At 45.0% G+C, this 21,457-nt stretch overlaps 1 protein-coding gene across 1 annotated transcript in view; it reads right to left on the bottom strand.

Annotated features, from left to right (window-relative positions):
* Window positions 1–4,423, bottom strand: part of bnc1 (basonuclin zinc finger protein 1) — a 203,913-nt gene extending 199,490 nt beyond the window's left edge. Inside the window, exon 1 of the mRNA XM_084006690.1 lies at window positions 4,376–4,423. The gene's annotated coding sequence lies outside the window, so the exon portion shown is untranslated. The remainder of the gene's footprint in view (window positions 1–4,375) is intronic.
* Window positions 4,424–21,457: the final 17,034 nt, after the last annotated feature.

Genomic DNA, 21,457 nt, shown 5'->3' with positions numbered 1-21,457 from the left:
AAACAAAACAATAGCAGCCACCAAAAAACGAAAACCCAGCCTAAATTTAAACAAAATTAATGTTGAAATTGCCATTATCTATTTTCTTTCCTTTTTCTCAGGTTGCGCTGGTATCCACTAGTGCGTAACGCGCGTCCCATCTCCTCCTGCGATCTCCCCTCCCTCTCCCGGCTGCTCAGTGTTTCATGACCTTCCGAATCCCTGTATGCCATCCTCGAACCCTTTTGCCAGGGCATTGATGGCTATCGTCAGCCCAGATACAGCACTGACCAGCTGCCTGGTGTGCGTAAAGATGGCACAAGTGTCCCGCCTGAGCGTAAAAATAAATAAATTAAATGTATCCAATAAAAGAAATGCGTGTTTGTGCTATCATGGGCATACCTTGCTCTGCCGTTTCTGGCTCAAGGGTGTCAAATCCTTGAATACCTACAATCTGTTCATCGGAGAAAGTCAGCAGCACCTGCTGCTCAACTGAAGACAGGGGGATGTCCTCTGCCGGTCCACCACCTGTTTTATTTGCCGAGGTATTATTATTAGCCATTTTTTCCTTTGCTGTTCTTCTAACATCTTGCCATCTCCTCTTGATTTGTATAAGAATATGTTTGTTTGCCTCCTCCAATTCAATGGCTTCAAATTTCATCTTTCATTTGCACCTACTCTCTCCCACGTTCTTATCTTATCTTATCCCTTATCTGGGATCTTAGTAAATCAGGCCCTTAGTGTTGGCCCAACAGCAAATGCAGACATAAAATACAAAGCTTAACATAAAAATAAGAAAAATACTTAAACAAGTTATGACAATAAATAAATATGGCAAGTAAGACCTCCTACTTAAAACAGGCTTAGATGATGCTCACCCTGAGACAATCATAACAATACCCACAAACAGGGCAAATGTCTGTGGTAAAACTCACCGAAGCGACATTGGAAATAAGCTTTCCAATGTTGTTGCAAATGACCGCTTGCAACTCCGGTAAGGCTACATCAGAAAAATACCTCTGACTGGGGACTGTGTAGCGAGGCTCAACGTAGTTCAAGACTCTGCGGAATCCGATGTCTCAACGAATGAAAACGGCTGGTTGTCCAGAGTGATACACTCCATCAGTTTCTGAGTGATGGCTTTTGCCCTCGGGTGGTCGTGGTTGTAATTCTTGGCTTCATCCAAGGACTGGAGAAGAGGCAGCTGCTGAGTTTTTCTCTCGCCGGTTACCTGTTGTTTCCCCATGTCCTTCTTTGTTGACACAAACTCGTTGTAACGTTCCGGATGACGGTTCTTCAAATGGACAATTAAGTTTGTGGTGTTAAAAGAATGCATCTTGGCTCCTCCTCGCATCACCGACGCTGAACAATCATTGCAAATACAAACTTTGCTATCCGTTTCTGACACCTTAAAAAACTTCCACACCGCTGACATTTTGAACTTCTCCCTCGCTCTGCTGCAAATTGACGTAGGTGACATGTCGTGTCGCGCTGCACACGCAATCCTCGCGCCCTCGGGCATTTAATCTGATTTAATCTATGAAGCAGCAGTCTTTATATATCGGTTTAATATATCAGCATATTATCTGATATCCAATAGTACATTTTAACGTCAATATCGGCCGATACAGATACCTTGCCGATAACATCGTGCATCCCTTTGGAATATTCATTATCATTAGCCGTGAAAACAGTTTAAATATTGCTTTTAGGATTAAGTGTAGAAACTGCATTATCTGGTGTTGCATGTATGTTTGTATTGTAATGTGTGTACTAATCTGCCTGTGTGGTGTCAGTGTATGTGTTTTTCTGAGCTGTTGCATGGTTTGATGCTTGCTGCTGCTGTGTGGGAGGATGTCGGCGCTTGCCAGAGTGCCCTCAGTCCATGTAACCTCTCAGTGTTGGCCCTCCACCTTCAGCACAACTTTCACATATAATATCTGTTCCACGTTTCCGGCCAAGGACTTTGCAAAGGCTCATTATCGTATTCGTACTTTACGAAAAAAAAAAATTTAACAAACGACCCGGGGCAAGGGATACGAGTCTGGGCGTTAACACTCCCACTGAACAGATTGATCGTAAAAAAAAAAGAGTGTAAACAGTCATTACCCCAGGCGATGATTGAGTCATCATTTTCACAAGGATTGGAAGAGATATTAGGTGAAAGTCTGGCATATATCAAGTCCATCCTTGGTTACAGTGAAAGAAATCTGTAAAAATGTGTAAACTCTATTCTGCACACACACAAACACACCCGCTGCAGTATTCACCATCAAGACCCTGCATGCCCTGATTTATACAGTAATTTAATACGGGTTGCTGCAAGCGGCAGCTTAGTTGAAAGGAAGGGCAATGATTTGAAAGAAAAGTTCTCGTCCTGTTAGACGAAATGTATAAGTGAATTTGAAATGACTCAAACACAGGTTGCTTTATGAAGGCTGATCCTACTGAAAACCTTTTCCTGTCAACTACTTTACACAACATTATTAGTGAGATTTTTTTCTACATTATTCACGATTGAACCTGTTCATATCAATGACAGAATTTCACTATGTAGTAAAGCAGAATAACCATCAACTTAGCAACCTCCGGGTCTGAAGAGTAAACCCAACAGAGAAGCTCAGTCACGCCTACCATCTTACTCCTGTACTAGACATACACAATTATGTTTTAAATTGAAAAACATCATATGTGTAATCAATGACAACATTTAAAAAAATAAAAAAACAATATAAAAATAAACATTTATTTCACATGCCATAGATTACCATACATCAATTTTTCCAAAATAAAGTCCCTGTAACGGTGCGGCTGCCCGCTACCACTAACGCAGCTGAGTCAAGCGGGACTGACACCGGAATTCACAGACAACCTTTTATTATATTAGCACAAGCGTAGCATCCCAGCGCACACACAAACAAAACATTCCAACACATTCAGGACGCCGCCTGCAACACAAACATAAAACACAACGCTACGGCAAAACCGTTGAGGAAACACGGTACAAACATTTAGAACCTTGGGGGACACCAAAACTACAACCAAGGACAGAGGATAGCTCACCATTTGCCCTTACTCTCTGAGTTCGACCTTCAAGATAAGACTTCATATATCTGGTATTAGGGGAGAAATTGTACCAGGAAAGCTTAGTGAGAAGGACGCCGTGATGCACAGTGTCAAAGGCTTTCTTTAGATCTAAGAATGCAGCTGCAACAACTCCCCCCTTATAAAGCTTAGATCTGATATTCTTTTCTCTAGAAAGGATATCGCAGTCTCTGTTGAATGGTTTGATCTAAAACCAAACTGCATGGGGTGCAATTCAAAGGAGCTGGTATTTACGGCGATTTATCAGTTGTTCTGCTATATTTTTCTGCTATTTTGGACAAAACAGCTAGTATACTGATTGGCACCGCTAATGCTTGCCTACTACTAACAGGGTTGTTCAAATGAATTGCGTTACCGGTAACCTGTGGTGTACAGCGATCGGTGGAGGCAAGCTGTCGTGTAGTGAAACGGCATTTACCAACCACAGCAGACAGACCGCTTGTAACGTTGATATTAGGGCCAGGGCACTGGTGAATGTCCCCCGAGAGTAGCATACAAAGTATGATGACAAGATTGTCACTTTGCTGGCTTTTTGGTGTTGTCATGGTCCCTTTTTTATTCTGTTTTGACAATAAGGTTGGATAAAGGTGTCAAGCAGTATCTTATTTCATAGCCAAAATGTTTGCTAACTTTGTGATTGACAGGTTGCTACCACAGCATTGTCTGGTCAATTGTTACCTTGTTAGTCACCTAAAAATGTCTTATTCGGCATTCTGTTGTAATTCACCCTCTCGTCTCACTTCTGATTTTCTGAAATAAGATGGCAACGGCCAAAATGTCTTACAAACTCTTGTCATTACCAAAACCAATGGGTGCCATCATGGCAAACACATCCACTTCCTGATCTACCGTTCATTTAGACCCTTTTTTCACAGTAGACATTTTGAGAAGCTCAGGTGTAATCTAATTAATTAAAACCGTGTCTTGGCCTCTTGCATTTTGGCATCAAAAATACATTACAACTGATTAGGCAGAAATGCTGAGGATGAGATCCCTGTCTCTTTGTATTGGTTACGACTACGGACCATTAAATTTACCAGACATAAAACATTTTTAAGACCTCATAGTCTGCATCGGCTTGCATCCTTCGCATGTAAAGCATCGAGTCTGGGATGATGTCACGTCTCCACCTTTAAGAGTGTGTCAGTTTGCCTCCACACTGTGAACTCACAGAGAATGAGCGATGGGGAAATTTAGCTGGGCAAAAGAATGGCCACTCATTCACTCCAATCAGGGCGGAAAATCGAGAGACAAGAGATCCCTTCCCTGCTGGACACACACACACACACACACACACACACACACACTCACAGACACACACAGACACACACACACTTACACACTGAGCATGACTGGCTTCCTGTGGCCCTGGCAGCAGTTGAAAGCGGTCAGTGGGATCAGACGAAACGAGTCGGGCCTCTATTGTAACAGATGACTGGAAGAGCCGTGTCACCACTCTGAAGCTCCCTGCCACTCTGCTGAAGGGTGGTCGGGGCTTGTCAAAGGATGAGCTCATGTGCGTGGCAGTTGCTCTTGTTGTCATTATTTACCGCCGGTGTTTGGTTGCGCTGACATGCAGCTTCTTTGTGCACCGGAGCACGGCTCAGAAACCATGAAAAGCCACCAATGTATCTGTCACAGTCGGAAGCTATTACTGTCAAGTTCACCTCATCCTTTAGAAGTCAAAGGTTCCTACTGTTCTCAGCAGTGAGGCATATTGCAGCTTTTAGCCTTGACCACTATGGGACCACTAGGTTTGCCAGTCCCAATGTCACTGTTTGATTGCCTCTCAACATTACAGAGTAACCACAACTTTCCGGTTTTGGTTCCCTCTCACCAGCATTGTTTCCAGATCCAGGTAGCTGTTTATAGCAACAAATGCTGTGATAAACTCACACTATATTACCTGCCCAACACCAACCCTGCCTCCTTTAAAACATCACATTCCCATACAACTAAACCGCATTCTTAATTATGTTTTCAAGTAAAATTTTCTTTCTCCAAGGTTACAGTCACTGTTTTAAACACGTGGTTAAAGTTGTGAATTTAATTAATAAAAACATAACATTCCTTGGTCAGGTTCAGTTAAACATAATGGTTTTCAGGTTAATGACATCAATGAAATCAATTGAGTGGACAGAACGGAACTGTACTTGATGTGGTTGCTGTCATGGTCTTAGGTTGTGTATTTCCTGTTTTATTTTGTGTCGTGTGTTTGACTTCGTGTCTTTGTGGTTTTTCCTGCTTTCTCCATACCTGTAACCTATAGGCTACTGGGTTGTGTCTTCTCATCCAGCTTATTTTTTTTGGTATTGACTCCATGTCTTTCCCTGTGTCGTGTTGTTAAAGGAATACTTCACCCATTTGCATTGAGCTTTGTATGGTTAGAAACCCGGTAGTATGTTTGAATGGTCGTGCATCATTCCCTCATTTTCCTCAGAGACGAGAGATCTCCGTTTTTCTATTCTGAAAAAGAGCCGCCCGATGACACAAACATGGTAATTTTGCGTCATCGGAGGCTGCTTTTGTTAGAGGGGGTGAGACTGCTGGCCCACTGAGACTACAGACCTGTTACAGACCAGTGGTGGGACCCACTGAGACTACAGACCAATTACAGATCAGTGGTGGGACCCACTGAGACTACAGACCTGTTAGAGACCAGTGGTGGGACCCACTGAGACTAAAGACCACTGGTCGGTCCTCGGTTGGATACACTGTATCTTTCAATACAGATCCATGTTTCCACTGGTGAACTACTTCAGACCCGGTGCGGTTGGAAGAGGTGTATTTCGACATGGTACAGTTCATGCAGGAGCACATGCACAGGTACGCATGTGGCCTTGATATAGACTATAATCCTATTACAACGTGATGACATATGTTCAACTCAGGCGGATCACCTGGTGAGTGTGAGTGCGCTTCTGTGTTCCAGTTGCTGATGTCTCTGTTTGGCATCCGTCACTCAGGTTCCTTGTGTCTTACCAGTTTGCCCTCAGTTTGGTTCTTTTTTCAGTTGTACAGCTGCCTGCTCCCTCAGCTTTTATTAAAGCTGGCTTTTTATTATATTCAACATATCTTCCTGGTGTTTGGGTATAAAATGTGCTTGTGTGTTTGCTTTAAATTAAACCAGTAGCCTACTTGATGTAAAACATATAACAATTGTAACACCAACAAACCTGGGATAGTATGTGCTGAAATGTTACAAAAAAGCAATGGTAAAACAATAGCAAACTGAAAATAAATACAATATGAAAATAACAAGCGCTGGAAGGTAAGAGTTAATAGAGGAATATTAACTACTGCCACATCATCCATGAGTGTAAACTCATATGGTGAGAAAGAATATTAAATTACACATTGTGTTTTCTTCTTGACATAGATAGCTTGCAGCTAAATTATGGCATTCTTGCTCCGTCTAGTCACAGGGCTCTTAGAAAGAATTATCTTCATCGGCGGTCGGTGGCGCAGTTGATAAGGCAGCCGCCCCATGTACGGAGGCTCAGCCTCGGCGCCGAGATCACTGGTTCGACTCCCGGCCCGGTAATCTCTTTCGCGCATGTCTTCCCCGTCTATCTCCCCTTTCCACACTGTCTCTCTCTGCATTAAAAAACAATAAAAAAAGGCTTGCATGGCACGAATTATCTTCATTAGTCAACCTCATGAAGGACTATGAAGAGAAGGACTATGAAGAGAAGACCTCTGCGTCTCGGACACTGATTTTAAATTACTTTTAGCCCAAACCACCTGTGAGGTAAAACCTCACCCAGTGTTGGAAACCCCTTAAATCCTCTACATTAACTCACTGAGCATCCTTTGAATTCCTCTTAAATCTAAATTCAAACGTGTCAGATATTATGTTCACCTACTTTACATCGACGAGGGCAAATGGCAAAGTAATGAGCAGATGAAAAAGGGCCGACATCATGTTTTAAAGCAGCACTTAAATTTTCATGAGTCTTCTGGTGTCTCGGTACTAGTGTTAAACTGGGAGTGGATTGGCTGTGGAAGTGTGCTTTTACAGATGCCTCGGCTCGGAGCGTTAGTGATTTACAGATGAGGAAAAGACAAAATTATCTTCTCAAACATTACGTGCTCTCGATTCAAACAGCATAATTCATATGAGACAGAATGTTCCCAGACAGTGGAAACCACTTAAACACACAGAAATAATAGAATAATGAATGGCTACCCTATGCTTCTCCACTCTGTCATGCAGTGGTCTCACTGCAATGGAATAATGCAATGGAATAATGGTGAAGGCAGCCTTACTGCGCATTCAGCGTGAAAACAGCACTCTGTTAATACAGTACCAAACACCACTGAAAAGTTCCACCGCCCCAGGAGGGGAGTGGAGATGGAAGCTAAGCTAACCCAGCTAGGACCAAAAGCTACTCCACTACCCAGCGTGCTCTTGGCCGCCAGATGTCCAGTCACAGAACGATAAAACTGCAGGCTACTTTTTTCTGTCATCATTAACCTCCTCAGGAAGTCTAAATCCAATGCCATCCTTTGAACCCCATCATTTAAAAAAATAAATAATAATTACAGTGTTTTCTCTGGCAGCACATCCGGTCCTGCTGGCATGCAACATGTGTCTGTAAGCGTGGAAAACTCCAACAGTTGATGATGAGTGCATGGCAGGTGGCCGAAGCTTTGGGAACGCTTGCTGAGGAGGATTTGAACAAAGGTGTGCTCGAAACAGCAACTATATAAGAAGTCAGTCATCGCCACTTCCAAAATGGCAAATTCAGCACGCTAGTTTTTCATTTCCAAACGAAAATATACCTGTAAGCTAGCCTGTTCGCTAAGCTTCATCAGCGCACTGTCCTATCAAAGAGAAGCTTCAAGTGTCAGTGTGGCTGCAAAACTTTGTTAAGTCATGTGATGCCAAACATGGTAAATGATGCGTCTGTACTTGCACAACCCAGAAAAGAAAAATCTAGCATCCGTCTGATGCAAAACAATAGAATCTGGCAGGCCCACGATGTATGTTTTGATATTGCTCTCTTCATTGGAGCATCTCATTGTCTTGCTGAGACAAAAACAAACTCCCCATTTATTTTCATCAGGATCGACTAAAGTGAGAAGGGAGAGGAGGTGTTACCTCTGCTCCAGGGAGGTGAAGATGAAGACTATTTTGATCTGCTCGACTCGTTATGCTAACCCTTTACCTTTTCTGGAATTCTGTCAACAAATAATATCACAGCAATTTCATGCACCTGTTGAAAGTTTGACTTTACCTCAGAAATGCACAAAAGATCCTTCTAAAGATATCACTACATTCGCTTCACTGACTTGAGGGGACGTTTCTGCGTTAGCCAAACCTAAAAAACCTTGAGCGTTAGCTTCTGTTAACTCAGCAGGCTTGAGACCACAGAGTGAAAAGACATCACAGTGCAGCAATATCCTGCTCTGTATTGTGTAGGTTGAGTAGTGTCAGGGACAATGAAGCTGTGTGTGTTTGTGTGTGTGTGTGTGTGTGTGTGTGTGTGTGTGTGTGTGTTTGTGTGTGTAATCCCATTTGAAATGATCTCACCTCTCTTCAGGTCACTTCATCATTGAGGCCCTCCATCTTTTGTCTTCTCTTCTCTCTCGCTGTACTTCCTTCTGTTTTTCTTTAAATTAAAAGAACTAACACACACACCAGTGAGAAGAGAAGAGATAGAAAAGCCAACATCACCAGCAATAATCCAGTGCTGTCCCCTTGGAGGACGGGGTGTCAGGGGTTTGTCTTTGCCCATTGTTGTCCAGCCGTGGAGGCCACAGACAGGGGAGGCTTTCCAGCGTCTGCCCCCAGACAATGGAGCCGTCGGAGGGGGCCAGGACTGACAAAGTACAACAAGATCGAAGAGGTCAGAGGAGTCATTCGACTTCACACTTCGATTTGTTTGACTTTTGGTTTTCTGGCTGTCAGATAGTGAAAATTTCTCATAGAATCCAGTCTGATGTTGTGCCTTTGCGGTGCCTCGGGATAACTTCTTGTTTAAACGGGTTTTCCCGATACAGCACTTTCTCCAGCTATGATCGTCTTGCCAGCATAAAACCATTTCACATGAAATAAATGACCTCCCTGTGGTTCAAAGTGCTCTTATGCTCTCTGCTTCCTTTCTACTTTGTGGTGCATTCTACAAACAAGCAATACATATTTATAGATATATCAAAGGGTGGCCCTTCCACCCTCGGTTGGTTGGAGAAGCCACAAATTGAGATCCATGTGCAGAAGTCAGATTATCCCGTGAAAGACTAAATGCAGCAGGCTGACGTTCCTTCCCCCCGTCGCGCCCTGGTGAACCTGCTGGTTTCTCTGCTCCTGGCCGCTTGGTGTATTTTTACAAGAGATGTTTATCCTCAAAATGCTGTTGAGCTGTAATTTTGGGTCATCCATCTGTCTCCGTGTCTGTTGTTCACTGGGGGAGGAAGAAGGTTATGGCTGCTGACCACTAACCCAGACTGGTGCCAAGCTTCTCTTCGGTCTGAATCAGGAGCTGTCGTGCGACGTGTATCACCTCTGACTGTGTCTGTGGGGAGGACACTGCTGAAGATCAACTGCTGCCTCACTGGTACTGTTTCATTTGAGTTTGTGCTTTTTCAGCCCAACAACATAGAGTTTCGCTATGACACACGGGTCACTTGCACCAGTCCAACAGAATTCGCTCAATTGATAACTATGGAGATTAGAGTCACGACAGATTGAAGAAATTGTATATTTGATTTCAGGACATATTGGTCCTTTTTAGGGCAGCATTATTACGTTTTGATACAATATATTGGTCACGCCGATTTGCACTGCTCTTAATTTAAGGCAGTTACATAAACAGATGGTGGGATTTTTCTGTCCCCGTTTTGTTGTTGTTGAATGGAAGTATTTCTTACTGGATTTTTTTTCTCCAATTTGAGTTCATTCGTATCACTAATCTACGCAACGTGCAAAAGACAACAAAAAACGTTTCCCTTGCAAAGTTATCCACAACGCAATTTAGTTGTATGGGAACGTCATTTTCAGGAGACCAGGCTTCTTATTCAGTGTGTGTGTGTGTTTGTGTGTGTGTGTGTGTGTGTGTGTGTGTGTGTGTGTGTGTGTGTGTGTGTGTGTGTGTGTGTGTGTGTGTGTGTGTGTATGTGTCCCAGGTGGTTGGGTAAGTCGATCTCAGACAGTGTCAGTCAAATGTCAATGAGAAATGGAGAAAAACCGGCAGTGGAGACTCCCGTGACTTGTTCGTTTATGAGGAGACGAGCCACACAAAGTCCTGTTTGCTGTGTCGTCAACATGCTTCAGATGCAAACAACAGAACTAACTTCCAAACTCCAAAATTGGAAGCCATAAAAGACTGTGAATCATCAAAATGCCACATCCATGTAAAAAGAGAGTAGTGGGAGAATCAGCCCTGGAGGATACAGCTGCATGAAGGGCACTGACAACCCTGAAGACGGCCCAGCTGGAGAAGATGAGCCTGCTGTTCAGAAAAGCCAAAAGAGGAAGGCCAATCCTAGATTACGAGTGGTGATTCAAGTAAATCATCATTTTTTAAATTATTTTGCTGATGTTAGATTAAGTTTTGCGTCAGGATAGAGCTGTCATGTAATGCCATTAACTAATGTTAGTCGTGTGTAGATAGCAACAATATAGATCTTTATTCGTAATATTAACATGCAGTAACACACTTCTGGTTAAAAGATGAAAGTGGCAGGTAGATTTTGGAATCCACCAGCCACAATGGTAGCTAGACAAAAAATGCCACAGAAATCGGATTTGGAGCTAGAGCTAGCATCAGGGTCCATATCCGTGTTGTATAATGGATCATGAAACATTTGGATGATGCTGATCAAATCAGGCCTTCCTTGAGCCAAAGGTGTCAGCAGCGATCATATCAGTCAGTGTCGATGGTGTAAAAAAAGAGCCGTGGCAAGCAGCAATTAGCCCATTTACTGTGTCATGACAGCACAGACCTGCACTCTGTCACGTCCCCCCAGGAAGAGAGTGGGCCTGACTTGGCCTGCAGGAGGAGTGTGGTGTAAAGGGGTAGTGGGGGTAAGGGGGACAAGCTATTGGCCCTGCACTGACGGCAAGCCAACAAACTGTGTGTGTGTGAGTGGATTGGGGGGGGTTAGACAGGAGGGATATTGGCAGGCGGTGCATCTCAGATGGAGAAGATGGTTGCTGCCAGTTGTCACGTTGTGTTTGTAGCACGTTGGAAATCACAAAACCTCAAGTCTGGGGCTCCTGGCCGGACCTCATTATCCCATCAGCTCTGAAGTGACTCACTGAGGCAAACTCTGCTGCTGCTGTCTCTGGCCTTAGTCTCACTCTCTGTGCTTATACTCTCCGTTTTCACTGCATCTTCAGCATATAATATAACACACATATTAGATATATTCCTCAAAAGTGTTGAATTGTTTTGTATGATGTGTATTTATATTGTTGGGGATGTAGCAGGAGCAGATTTGGTTATCAACAGCTAATTATTAATGTCAATATGATTATCGATATTAATAATTATATTTAATATATTATTATGATATAATCATAAATAAACGGGGCACCATCCTGGGATCAGGGAAAAGATAACCTAAAACTGTATTCAGTCTCAATATAAAAGGTTTTACACTCACATGCCAATCATTGTGATCATTGGCATAGAAGTATGAAACAATCGAACAATTAAAAAGGCGTGAAATTCAAGCACTAGCCTTCACAACCTGCTGTTATCCAGTGACATATACACAACAAGCACAAAAGACTGCTAGTTATAATATAATAAGATTTATTAAAATCAGTAATAATGATCACAATCAATAACACTGCAATTAACAAAGCCTTATTACCTAACTACCTAACACACAAAGCTAAGCTAAACAACGGAAGAGACACACGTGGAGTGTGTGTGTGTGCGTGTGTGTGTGTGTGTGTGTGTGTGTGTGCGTGTGTGCGTGTGTGTAGAGAGAGAGAGCGAGAGAGAGAGATATGGCCGGGCGCGGCCACCAGATGGAGCTATCCCTCACAGCGTTCAGGGGCGGAGCCACTGACGTCCGATAGGATCGCGAGAGAGGGAGAGAGCGAGAGATGGCCGGGTACAGCCACCAGATGGCGCTATGTCCTTAGCATCCTGATACGGAAACAGCTGGCGTAGGACATGTGTGCGATGTATGTGTGCGTGTGTGTGTTAGCGGGACACAAACAAAGAGAGGGGGAGAATGCGCGCGCAATATTCTAAGGCTCAGGAGGCGTGTTACTAATACACGTGAGCTTGTGAATGAACGCCGGAGTGATATTCACTCAGCGAAGATAATTGCCGTGTTAAAAGAGTTGTATGGATGCTCTGAGTCCTATGTAGCTCTACAAGAGGCCTTTTTCTCCAGAAGGCAGCAAGAAGGAGAGACTCTGCAAGAGTTTTCTCATGCTTTGCTCGGCCTTATGGGGGTGGTGAAACAGCGTGCACCGACTGACATGCCTAATGCTGAAGTTTTGCTGCGGGATCAGTTTGTGGAGCATGTACTCGACGGGGCCCTTCGTCGTGAATTAAAACAGCTTGTGCGGAGGCAGCCTACTGCCACCTTGCTTGAGGTCAGAGGAGAGGCGATCAGGTGGGAACGTGAGGGTTTGCCAGGTGGTGCGAGGGGGCGAAGTCACTCTGTCCCCTCAGCATTGGGTATTTAGTATGGCGTCCGCAGTGATCATCAGGGGGCAGCTAACCGACCCCAAGTGTCTGAGATAAATGAGATGAGGGACTTGTTGAAATGTCAGCAAGAGCAGTTAAATAAGCTTACTCGTAGCAGTTCCCTGTTGCAGAGCTCTCATCAGCGCAGTCGATCACCTCGTAATGGCCCCATCATATGTAGACGCTGTCAGCAGCTTGGTCACTATGCTAGTGAGTGTGATGGGGTACGTGCTCCCCCTCGTGCCCAGCCCTTCTCGCGTGCTCCATCAGCTAGTAGGCAGTCTTATCCAGCTCAGCCTTCGGAAAACTAGCGCCCACCGGACTGCAGAGCCACTGGCTCGGGTTGTTTCAAATGTTTCGGGGGGTGCATCAAAGCTGATGTCATCGTGCCCACATTTAGATGTGATTATGGGTGGAGTTAAAGTGCCTTGCACTGCATGAAAAGTGGGATTTTCGTCAGTTAGCGGCCCTGTAAATTGTAAAAAAAGGAAACACCGAAAACTGACGTAAATTGCCGGGAATTGACGTGGGCCTTGCTTGGCAGTTGTCCCCCCATGAACCCCCTCCCCGTAATCCTAGGGGAGGCTTTAACATGTAAATGAAAATGCTGTGAGCTATACAAATGCAAATCAGGGTAGCAGGGGGAGTTTTCCCCCAGGTGACATTTTTCTGAAAGGTGTTAACTTCATTTCATCTTCATTCAAAGATATAACTTCATTTCATCTTCATTCAAAGATACACAAAACAATTTGCTTCAACAATTACTTTTAATCAGGCTTTGCCACAAAGGTAAAATGTACATTCATGCAAACAACATCACAGTCTCCTAGAGCTCAACCACTGTGCATAGTGGCATGACTACAGTGACCCTTTCTTTGGTCTTGCTTAAATGCACAGTGGATGTGTTAACCACACATCTCCCAGCAATGCGCTCAACAGGCAGAAATGATGCTGGGTATGACGTGTCTGTTCCCTGCAAGCTCCAAACTTCTATTGGCTTTCCATAAAAATGTCTGTCCGGATGGGGATGAAGCCAGGAAACTTGCGCAGTAACATGTTTAAATGCAGTACCTTTTGACACAACATTAACAACTATAAACTGCTTTATAATGGCTGGTCGTAGTTCTGCTAGAGGGTCAAGGATGGGTTCATAGATCATAGATCTCGGCTGTGTTCGAAATGCCATACTAACGTCCTACTCGTACTTAATTGTACTTATTGTAAGTCGCTTTGGACAAAAGCGTCTGCTAAATGACCTAAATGTAAATGTAAATGTAAATGTAATTGTGACGTAATTTGAGTACGTAGTGCATTCACATACAATAGTATGTGAATTTGTGCACGCGAGAAATGCCCGGATGTATACTGCATTGGCAAGAATTTCTGAGTACAGCGGAACTTCCCAAAATGCATTGCGGCTCGTCTGACTTCACAAGTTTTGGGTAATGGCGGACGACTGCGGTGATTCTGGCGAGGAGCCCGACACAAACCGCGTCCACATGTAAGTATACTGTAACATGACTTTTATGTTTCCAGCTGACTTTTAAATCGTATTGATAATGAACGTTACTTTATTGTTGTTGGCATTGTACGTTAACGTTATGAATCGAAGGTCCTGCCAGCCGGCTAGCCTACTTAATTTACCATAGAGGTTAGTGAGCGCAAGCGAAGCGGAAAATGTGCCGTTTTTACCGACGTTAACTAATAATATAGTGCTTATGTTAAACCGTGGTTATATATTTACTAACGGTGATTAATAACGCCGTGCACCGTTGTCCGTTAAAGGGACGGATGCAGACACCGGGCGCCTCATTCAGTGGGGGGAACGATGCGGAGACGTTCACGTTCACCGGCAGGAGGGATGCTGCTCTGAGAGGCTTCACTTAAGAAAATGTGGTTTAAATGTTATAATTCTTATATCCAGGACTGCTGGAGACTCTCAGGATGATTGCGGTAAGAATATGTTCGGTGACTGCTAGCTAAGCTAAAATTAGCAAAGCAAGCCCAAGCTAAAAGTAGCTTAAAAGCTAATAGTCCAAGCTAAAAGTAGCATAGTAGCCTTGTAAAAGAACAAGAGAGAGGAACCAGTGTAACGTTAAGTTGCTTTGTTAAGTGTATGTTGTTGGTCTTTTACAGGAAGCAGTACGCCGTCTTCACAACTCGGAGACGAATTGTAGGCGCTACGAACCGGAGCAAGGGTACGATTTAAAGAATATGCTTTCATTCTGCTGTATAAGGAAATAGATGCGTTAACAGTAGATACCGATCTTAACTGTTCATTTTGTTTTCACAGACGAACCTCGCCTCATAACGAAGCTGTGACCTCTTACTTGCTTGGAGCTTTGTCCGCAAGTCCGGATTTCTATGACGCCGATAGTGACGCCATTGTGTGTAAGTAACTTTTACTGTTTTCTTCTTCCTTGTTTTAATTTTACTGTGACTTAAGTTTTCTTATTCATACCACTCATTTAATTGTTTTCCAGCTGCCTGTAAGACATACTATGAAACGGTACGCAGGAGCTTCAGACACACACAGCCTGATCTCGCATCGCAGGCGGAAGCTGTGAAGACGTCAGCTCGGAGTCGTTCCAGGAGAAAGAGGGTAAGACTTATTAGATTTATTAGATCCGTTTTTGGTCAATGTGACCAAACCTACCTAAACCTATTTTTCAGGTGCATTAATAGATGTGTTGTGTCCATGCGCAGTGCATCGCGCAGTACTGATTGTCTTTATTGATTGTTTTACAGCTGCTGGAAGCGAGACGGAGTGTGCTTGCTGGCGATGAGGTGGACCGTTGGAAGTGCGCCACCACAGACATGATGTCTGATGAGGAGGACGGCGTCGTTGGCGGGGTGTCTGGATGGATTGTGCGACCTCCATCCTCTCGTAGCCAGGAGCTCACCGAGCTCTGTGCGACTCTACAGTCGCGATTAGAGAAGACTCCCAAGTACAGGGCCACGCACCGCAGGCGGCTGTAAAATTGACCAAATTCGGACAGAATGTCGCCAGTTCATTTGTTTGTTGTGTGGGCAAATTTGTACAGTTGTGTGTTGTGTTGTCAATAAAGCTCTTTCTTTGAATACTTCCTCCTGGCAATTTTTCCTTTCCTCAATAAATTCATTCATATTTATTTTTATAAATATATAAATAAATAAAAATAAATATATGTGTGTATATATATGTGTATATATATATGTATATATATATAGTGATAGATCTGCTAACCAATCACTAGTGATTATTCTTGTTTAAAAGACCCAGTGTGACAAATAGTAACACATCTGCCAACGGGGGTGGGGTTTACATTTATAATGACTCATCAGGTTGACCAATAGTGACAGATCTACCAACATGGGTTGGCTTTACATTTATAATGACCAGATCTGCCAATCAATCACAAGCGATTATACTTGTTTAAAACTAGTGGTTTCATCCAATCCAGAGTGAGGATATTCAAGCCATCTCTGGCCAGGCGCGGTTTCGCTGCTATTCATATGCTAATTAGAGCCTTCGCTGTGGTTCGTTTCCGACAATTTTCGGCACAGACGAATGCGGCGTTCGCAGCCTGTAAATTGTCGTTAACTCCCGAAAATTAGGGAGATTTTCGGGCGTTTACAGGGACGAAAATCCGACTTTTCATGCAGTGTTGCTTGCTGGATGCTGGGTCCATGGTGTCTACAGTCACTGAGAGTTTTTTCCTACAGCACTTTGAGCTGTGGGGTCGAGAGCGACTCCAATCGTGTCATTGGCTGGAGCTGAGAGCAGCCAATGGTGTGACTATCCCCTATATTGGCTACCTAGAATTAGATGTTGAGCTCTGTGGTAAGCTAATGCCACAGTGTGGGGTTTTGGTGGTAAAGGACACCCCCGGTGGTTTGTCTTTGCATGTTCCTGGTGTTTTGGGAATGAATGTCATCCGCAGGTGCTATCGAAACCTCTTTGGGCAGCATGGGTTGGCGTTGTTTGATTTGCCCTTGGTATGTGAGGCCCCAGAATCGGTTGTTCAGGCTTTGCAACAGTGCCATTATGTTAGCGTGCAGGCCTCTCACGATGCTTTAGGCAAGGTAAAAATCCAAGGTCGGAAGGTTTGTCGTATCCCTGGAGGTGTAATGAATATAGTGGAAGCTACATGCTCTGAGCAGTATTCAGGTGCCACGGTCTTGTTTGAGCCCCTAGACTCTGGCTTACCCGCTGGACTGCTTGCTTCCCCTGCTCTGGTTCAGGTGTTAATGGGCACAGCCTACATCCCAGTTGTCAATGTTGGTTCCACTGATGTGTTGCTTTACCCCCGCACTAAACCGATCCAAGAAAAGTGGAAGTGGTAGCCAACTGGCAGCTTCCCAAGACCATCTCCGAGCTGCGTTCTTTCTTGGGGTTTGCCAGCTATTATCGTCGATTCGTGGAGGGTTTTGCCAAGATGGCGGCTCCTCTACATAGGCTGGTGGCAGAGCTGGGAGGCACCAAGTCCAAGCAGAGGACAGCGCAGGGTACCATTGCTAACTGGACGGAGGAGTGCCATCAAAGTTTTGAAGCACTGAAGAACAAGCTGACCACTGCACCAGTACTTGCTTATGCTGACTTCTCGCAACCTTTTGTCCTAGAGGTAGATGCAAGTTATGGTGGCCTTGGAGCAGTACTTTCCCAAGAGCAAGGAGGCAAGGTAAGACCAATTGCTTATGCCAGCGAGGTCTGAGGCCCACAGAACGCAACATGTTGAACTATAGTTCTATGAAGTTGGAGTTCCTGGCGCTCAAGTGGGCCATGACGGAGAAATTCAGGGAGTACCTCCTTGGCCAAAAGTGTGTCGTTTACACTGATAACAACCCACTTAGTCATCTCTCCTCTGCTAAGCTTGGTGCCACTGAGCAACGGTGGGCAGCCCAACTGGCATCCTTTGACTTCGAGTTGAAGTACCATTCAGGAAAGAACAATCAGAACGCTGATGCTCTATCCCGTCAGCATCCACCTGGTGTGCAAGATATGGAAGCCATGATCCCCGGCACGTCACTCCCCAAACCCTTACAGCAAGCCCTGCAGTTGGGAAGGGCTGAAGCAACCCAAACTACCATCACAGTCCTGCCTCATCATACATCTTCCGATATGGCTGCTCTCCAACAGAATGATACCGCTATCCAGGAGGTGTTGGCGTTTTGGAGACGGAAGCAGCGTCCTAACCAGGAGGAGCGGAAACTGCTTCGGCGTTGCTCCAACAGTGGGATCGCCTCGTTGAGAGGAGCGGAATCCTCTATCGCCAGGTTTTTCGCCCTGATGGTGCTGAGCCAGTGTTTCAGCTGCTGTTGCCTTCTGCCTTAAAGGAGGAGGTGCTGACTCAAGTTCACCAGGAGCATGGCCATCAAGGTGGAGAGAGCACATTGGAGCTACTGCGGCCACGTTGTTACTGGCCAGGTATGTCTTCCGAGGTGGCGCAGTGGTGTCAGGCCTGTGAGAGGTGCCAAGTGGCCAAGGATAACCAACCGACTGCCCGCAGCTTCATGGGACATTTGTTGGCTTCCCGGCCTAATGAGATTTTGGCCATCGAATACACCATGTTGGAACCTGCCAAGACTGGACTGGAAAATGTCCTAGTGATGACGGATGTCTTCAGTAAATACACGCTGGCCGTTCCCACACGCAATCAATGTGCCTCTACTGTGGCACAGGTTTTGGTGGTGGAGTGGTTCTATAAGTTTGGTGTTCCAGCCCGTATACACTCGGACCAGGGCCGCAATTTTGAGAGTGCATTAATCCCGCAGCTTTGTGGCCTTTACGGCATTGAGAAGTCTTGCACCACCCCGTACCATCCAGCCGGCAATGGCCAGTGTGAACGCTTCACACCCTCCACAACTTGTTGCGCACGCTGCCAGTGTCTCGGAAGAGAGATTGGACTTCCTGCTTACCGCAGGTGCTCTACTGTTACAACACTACCTCCCACCAGTCTACTGGTGAATCACCTTTCTTCCTGATGTTTGGTCAGGAACCCAGGCTACCGGTTGATTGCCTGCTGGGCAGAGTTCAGGAGCCTGCTGGCGGCAACATCCATGAGTGGATTCAGGAGCACCAGGCCCGACTACAGGTGGCTTTCGAAGGCGCCAGAGAGCGGTTGAAGACTGCTGCAGAGCGTCGAAAGAAGTACCACGATCAGCATGTTCACAATGCACCACTGAAGGAGGGTCAGTTGGTATTGCTACGTGACTTCAGCGCTAGAGGACGTCATCAAATCCAAGATCTCTTGAGCTCGGTGGCCTACCAAGTTCTGAAAGCCCCTCAGGAGGGCGCATCTGTATACACCATTGCACCTGTAGACGACCAGTCCAAAGCCAGACGAGTCAACCGTACGCTGTTGAAGGCAGTGGTCGGAAAGGACGGCCTAGGTGGTGCTCTCACCAGTAATCCACTCCCCGTCCACGAGCCATCAGCAGAGGACGAGTTGTCATGTGACGGTGATTTGTTGTTCCGCTGGCATGACGTCCTTCCGACCATTCCTACTGAGACGTCTGCCCGACCCACTGCAGTGACCCAGATGAGCCCTCATTTGCTGCTTCCACACTCTGAAGTGGTGCCTATTCTACCAGGCCCTTCAGTGGTTCCCACTACTTCGATACATTTACATTTAGGTCATTTAGCAGACGCTTTTGTCCAAAGCGACTTACAATAAGTACATTTGTCAAAGTAGTACTTCAAGAGCAACAGTGCTATAGGTAAGGTTTTTTTTTTTTGTGGGGGGGGGGGTGTTAGTGGGTCATGCTATGTAGAGTCGAGGTGAAGTCTGAACAGGTGAGTCTTGAGCCTTTTTCGGAAGATGGCAAATTACTCTGCTGTCCTGACATTGGTTGGGAGTTCGTTCCACCACCACCGATACTGTGCCAATGCTTTGCTTTGTCGACTGACCCACCAACCAGTTATCCTGACACCAGCAACGCAGCAGTGCGACGGATGGCACGGTCAACAGCTGGCCAGCATTCTAACGTCTACCATTTTCCGAGGCCTGTGGGGGAGGTAGTACATGGGGCTGCAAGCTCTCCCAGTCCTGTGTCGAATGCAGTTAGGAGAGTGGTGTTTGCTCGTGCCGTGTTGTAATTTCTTGTTTTTATTAGTGTGGTGTTAAAACCAGTTGTATGTGCTTGTAGACGCCGTGGACCCCCTCCCCTCCGCAGGTGTGACGCTCACCGTTAGCAGCTGGTAGGTTCCCGTGCGCTGTAACATAATTTCCTATGTAGTAGCTAACTAGCCGTTGTTGTGGTTATAGGTGTTTACTCGGGGCGGAACAGCACCTGAGGGCTCTCGTTCGTTCCCCCCTCCTCCTCGGCTGGCTAGTTAACACAGCGGGACCGGATCGGGACCGCGAGTTTGGGGCCAGCAGCCAGTAGTGTCACGCTTTGGCTCACCTGTAACTCCGCTGCTGTTTTGCCGATCGTTAGCTCATCCGAGTTAACTCCGTTGTTACTTTGCTCCATTAGTCCCTACGCATTGTTTTGGCAAATTCGGTAGCTTGCCAGTGGGGCTAAACTTCATTTTTTTTGTTTAGTTTTATTTGGCTTGCTGCCCTTAATCCCCGTAAATATTCTTTTGGTGCAATTAATTCTCTTTTCCGTTATCTTATCTCGTTTTTCTTATTTCTTTACTTGGTTTTGTGTTTACTATTGCAGTTTATTATTTTCCCAGCATTTAAATTGTCTAAATAATGTTGTTTATTTACATGATGTCCCACTAATTTGTATTTCGTTTCTTTTGTTTAGAAGCTCGAGAGCCCAAGGTGGTGGGGATTGATGTCCTCCGGTGGTGGTGTCCCTTTTGGTGTGCTGTGCTGTCGACCCCGGGTGTGATCCTTCACGTGTGTGAGTGTGTGTGGATGTGTATGCACGTGTGATTGGGGTGACTCTCTACTGGACTCTTCACTTCTGGGGTCCGTTTCACAAAGCAGGTTTAGTGATAACCTTGAGTTAGTTAACCCTGAGATGAGGGAAACTCTGGTTTTTCGGTTTCACAAAGCCAGTTCAGCATAAATCTGAGTCAGTTACCCGGGTAACATACTCCGTGAACCTAACCTGCTCGCTAGCAGGTTTGCTTCAACAAACCCTGAGTTTCTCCCTACATGTCTCCGCCTTTTTCCGGAATCTGAACCAACTCTGAAAAAATGTGCCGTCCTTTCATCGTCAACCTAATCGATATGGAAATAAAAGTGATTCTAGCAGCTTTGCGTTGGGAGACAATTTTGATTACCTTTCCTTCCAATCACATTAGATATTATCTAAACAATATTCTCCGACATTTTCAACATTTCATATCGCGGACATAATCGGCAACCAGATTCTTTGCGGAGGTAGTGTTTTTGCGAACGGGAGATTTATGAAATGTTTAAGTACATTTGTGTGTTGAAATACCTGCTTATATTTACTGTTTAATATTTGAAATATGATTAAAATCATATGCCTTAGTCAACGTATTTGCACAATATTCTTATGCTTAATTTTCAATTGACGCCACTTTCTTTCTGTGCCGGTGGGGATTACACCCAATGAAAATGATAATTCATTCAGTGCGCTACTTTGTGAACTACGGGAGTTGAACCACTGTCGCCTGCGCCGTGGGCGGCGTTGCTAACCATTACACCACAGTGTCGCTGTGCCTGTCGGAAAATAAAGAGTTATTACCTTTAGATCAATAGACTGTTTCATTCGGTTATACACATTAGATCGGGCAGTAATTGTCTGCCACG

Source organism: Eutrigla gurnardus (assembly GCF_963514095.1).
Source record: "Eutrigla gurnardus genome assembly, chromosome: 1".
Taxonomy (NCBI): Eukaryota; Metazoa; Chordata; class Actinopteri; order Perciformes; family Triglidae; genus Eutrigla; species Eutrigla gurnardus.
This window is presented reverse-complemented; position numbering and strand designations above follow the sequence as displayed.